This window comes from Vicia villosa, linkage group LG1 (genome assembly GCF_029867415.1).
Source record: "Vicia villosa cultivar HV-30 ecotype Madison, WI linkage group LG1, Vvil1.0, whole genome shotgun sequence".
Taxonomy (NCBI): Eukaryota; Viridiplantae; Streptophyta; class Magnoliopsida; order Fabales; family Fabaceae; genus Vicia; species Vicia villosa.
Window position 1 is genome coordinate 97049096 of NC_081180.1, and position 4790 is coordinate 97053885.

At 36.5% G+C, this 4790-nt stretch overlaps 1 long non-coding RNA gene across 1 annotated transcript; it reads left to right on the forward strand.

Annotated features, from left to right (window-relative positions):
- Window positions 1-2683: 2683 nt before the first annotated feature.
- Window positions 2684-4262, forward strand: LOC131613067 (uncharacterized). Its single transcript, XR_009287560.1, has 3 exons — window positions 2684-3176; window positions 3284-3571; window positions 3800-4262. It is a non-coding gene; the product is annotated as an uncharacterized LOC131613067 (long non-coding RNA).
- Window positions 4263-4790: the final 528 nt, after the last annotated feature.

Below are 4790 nucleotides of genomic sequence, written 5' to 3' on the forward strand. Positions count from 1 at the left end.
ATGCACAAATATTTTTATCCTGGTTCGCTGTTAACGAAGCTACTCCAGTCCACCCCCGCAGAGATGATTTACCTCAACTGAGGATTTAATCCACTAATCGCACGGATTACAATGGTTTTCCACTTAGCCGCAACTAAGTCTTCCAGAGTCTTCTGATCACAACCTGATCACTCCAGGAACAACTGCTTAGTTCACTCCTAAGACTTTTTCTAGAGTCTACTGATCAACACGATCACTCTAGGCTTAGTTCACTCCTAAGACTTTCTGCTCAGCCAACTGCTAAGACTTCCTCTAGAGTATTCTGATCAACCTGATCACTCTAGTTACAAACTGCTCAGCCAACTGCCAAGACTTCCTAGAGTATACTGATCAACCGATCACTCTAGTTCCTTACAACTTAATGTAATCAATTCAAGAGTTTACAAATGCTTCTTAAAAGCGATAATCACAACTGTGATATTTCTCTTACAGTTTAAGCTTAATCTCACTAATATATTACAACAGCAATGTAGTGAGCTTTGATGAAGATGAAGATTCTGAGTTTAGATTTGAACAGCGTTTCAGCAAGTTTGATATAAGTTGATTTTGTGCAGAATCGTTAACCTTGCTTCTCATCAGAACTTCATATTTATAGGCGTTGAGAAGATGACCGTTGAATGCATTTAATGCTTTGCGTGTTCCGTACAGCTTTGCATTTAATGTTATACGCTTTTGTCAACTACCTCGAGCCTTGTTCACGCTGTGTCTACTGACGTAGCCTTTAGTAGCTTTAACGTTCCTTTTGTCAGTCAGCGTAGTCTGCCACGTGTACTTCCTTCTGATCTGATGTTTGTGAATACGACGTTTGAATATCATCAGAGTCAAACAGCTTGGTGCACAGCATCTTCTGATCTTCTGACCTTGAAGTGCTTCTGAGCGTGATACCATCTTCTGATTTTCAGTGCTTCTGATCTCATGTTCTTCTGATGCTTCCATAGACCCATGTTCTGATTCTGCTTCGACCATCTTCTGATGTCTTGCCAGACCATGTTCTGATGTTGCATGCTGAACCATTTGAGACACATCTTCTGAGCGCTGAATTATGCGTACTCTTTATATATTTCCTGAAAGGGAAATTGCATTGGATTAGAGTACCATATTATCTTAAGCAAAATTCATATTATTGTTATCATCAAAACTAAGATAATTGATAAGAACAAATCTTGTTCTAACAATATTCACATGCTTATGCTATAGCTGTGTAATTTGTCTTTAGCCGTCTGCTCTTTCTGATCGCAAATTCATATCATTTATATATGTTTTTGTCATCATCAAAAAGGGGGAGATTGTTAGAACAAGATTTGTTCTGATCAATATTCCTAGTTTTGATGATAACAAGGATATGAATTTTGTGTGAGATAATGTGGTACTCTAATACATTGCAATTTCCCTTTCAGGAAATATATAAAGAGTATGCACAAATCAGCGCTCAGAAGCTTTGTCTCAAAAGGTTCAGCATGCAACATCAGAACATGGTCTGGCAAGACATCAGAAGATGGTCAAGGCAGAATCAGAACATGGGTCTATGAAAGCATCAGAAGAACTTGAGATCAGAAGCAGAAGCACTGAAGTTCTCACGGTATCACGCTCAGAAGCACTTCAAGGTCAGAAGACAAGAAGATGCTATGCACCAAGCTGTTTGACTCTGATGATATTCAAATATTATATTCACAAACATCAGATCAGAAGAAAGTACAGGTGGCAGGCTACGCTGACTGACAAAAGGAACGTTGGAAGCTATTAAAGGCAACGTCAGTAGACACAGCGTGAACAAGGCTCGAGGTAGTTGACAAAAGCGTGAAACATTAAATGCAATGCTGTACGGAATACGCAAAGCATTAAATGCGCCCAACGGTCATCTTCTCAAACGCCTATAAATATGAAGTTCTGATGAGAAGCAAGGTTGACGATTTGCTAACAATTAACTTGCTGAAACGCTCTTCAAATTCAAAGCTCAGAAACTTCATCTTCATCAAAGCTCACTACATTGCTGTTGTAATATATTAGTGAGATTAAGCTTAAACGTTAAGAAAAATATCACTGTTGTGATTATAGCTTTTCAGAAGCATTTGTAATACTCTTAGAATTGATTACATTAATTTGTAAGTAACTAGAGTGATCAAGTGTTGATCAGGATACTCTAGGAAGTCTTAGCTTGTGTCTAAGCAGTTGTAATTAGAGTGATCACGTGGTGGTCAGGATACTCTAAGAAAGTCTTAGCTTGTGTCTAAGCATTTGTTTCTGGAGTGATCAGGTTGTGATCAGGATACTCTAGAAGAATTAGTCGCGGACTAAGTGGAAAACCATTGTAATCTGTTGCGATTAGTGGATTAAATCCTCAGGTGAGGTAAATCACTCCCTGGGGGTGGACTGGAGTAGTTTAGTTAACAACGAACCAGGATAAAAATAACTGTGCATATTGTTTTTATCGTTCAAGTTTTTAGACTGCACTTATTCAAACCCCCCCTTTCTAAGTGTTTTTCTATCCTTCAAAATGAAATTTTGTTATAAATGATTTTACATTGGGCCTAGATTTTATCCGATGGGAAAAACCCACTAATGAGAAAAATAAGAAGGTGGCAGTTTTGAATTTAATATGAAGTGGGCCTTTACATCGGTCCAATAAACAACTGGATGTGAAATGTTTCGTTTTCACTAAAATCCTGGTACTTCTTACAAACACAAAAATCACTTCTTCTGCCTCCTCCGTTCTTCATCGCCGAATCCGTTCTTTATCATTGAAACCGCTCTTCATCACCGAATACGACCGTTCTTCATCACCAACCTCCTCCGTTCTTCATCGTCGACCTCCTCTGTGGCCGTCACCACCACTCGCGACTGCAAAGACCTCCGTTCTTCTTAGTTTTTTGCATCCAAGTAACCAAAAACTCTCACAGTGGTGAACTCAACTTCAACAATCAATCTTAGATTTTCAAACCGTAATGTTTCCAATTCTTTACTACTTCTTGCTTCTTCTTTTACAATATTGAAATACTCGATTCCAACACTAAGCAAATCAAAGACTCCATTTCCAAATCCAAACAAGTCGGCGATGGCATCCGCCTTGGACCAAAGCTCGAGATTTCCAGTTATGGTTGCGAAGACCACTTCATAGAACTGTACACCGTTAACCACGCGTAAGAATTCTCACTTTATATCTTTTTTATTTCACACGTGAGTTTTTTTTTAATAACTTTTTTTATTGTGAAATTGTTTTTTTTGTTGCAAATGGGAATGTTTGAAGGATATATTGGTTGGTGATTGGACTGATTGCATAGCGTGCAGTATTGGAATGCTATTATCAAAGGTTCTAAGAGATATAACTGCGGGTTTTGTGTTTTAACCGAAAGATTATTATGATAAGACCCAAAATGTGGCTTGTAAATGATGGTAATTATCGAGAACTTCGATGGTTTAATGCTTGGAAACAAAGGGGCCAACTTGATGATTTTCAGCTTCCGCTTCACGTTTCTGAGGCATTGGGCCAAAAATCAGTTCCTTTTGGTTACAACTTTGTTAAGTTTCAAGACACGTAAGTTGCAAAATCTCATTTCACTTACATAAAATGGTTATATTAATGTTTTCCAAGAAGTAGTGTGTTAGAACTATAGTTTGTGTACGTGTTGTGTTTTGTCTTTGTGGGCCTTCCAAATTATACTTAGATGTTTATTAAGTGCTGAATGAGAAGCATTTACTATTCTTAGAGCTATTTCGAATAAATTTTGCGAAGAGATTTTTAATCCATCTCCCCCTCATGCAGAGCTTGCGTTAAATGAGGTTGAAGTGATTATGAATGCAAGTGGAAGTCGCCACCAACTTAGAAAGCTTGATGTTCGTCTTCGTGCTTTTATAGGCGCCACTCATACTCGTTAAGGGATCTATATGTATAGTAATACTCAATTGTTTAGTCAAGTTAGAAGAAGTTATATCAAACCTCATTAATCAAATGATTCAAAGATCAAGTTGAAGTGTTACTCAATTTTTTAGTCAAGTTAGAGGATATTGCAGTTTGAAAGAGATAAAGTGTGAAATCTCGCCTTGTCGTGCGTTTAACATCTTAGAGTGACCAGTTTAACTATAAAATGTCAAGGGTATGTCTTGAAGTACTAATGCAGTCACACACACAGATAGAATTTTTTTTTTAAACCCTTTATGATTTCATAGAATTTCTCCAAAACCTATCAAGGCATGTATGAAATTGATTAAGAAGTATGTCTAATATATTAAGGATGTTTACTCACTACATAATTGATTAAGGACTTGGTCTAATTGATTAGAGAGAGACAAATGACCTGTTTGATTAGAAAAGTTGTTAATTGATTAATCCATATAGGCGTTTTATGGTTTTTTTATGGATTAAGATTGTTGGTTTTAAAGGTGTTTTAATCGATTACCAACTAGAGTTAATCAACTAGATCAATTAATTGGCCCATACATAATTTCATTTTTTTAGGCAAATTTTTTTCAATATAAATAAGGATTCACCTCATTTCTTTTTTGCCATATTTTTCTGAATAAAACTCTCAATATCTTTCTTCTACTCTCTGTTATTGAAATTTTTGTTTCATGAAATTTGTTGTAAGGCTAGAAAACTGAAAAAATCCTTGTAAGAGCGGTGTTATAATTGGTGATTTGATTAATGTACTTTATTCAAGAGCGTGATTCTCTTGTGAACTGTATTTGTAAAGGATTAGAAAGTTGCAATTTAAACATAATAAAATCTAGTTGAATGTTCTTGAGATGTACTTGTG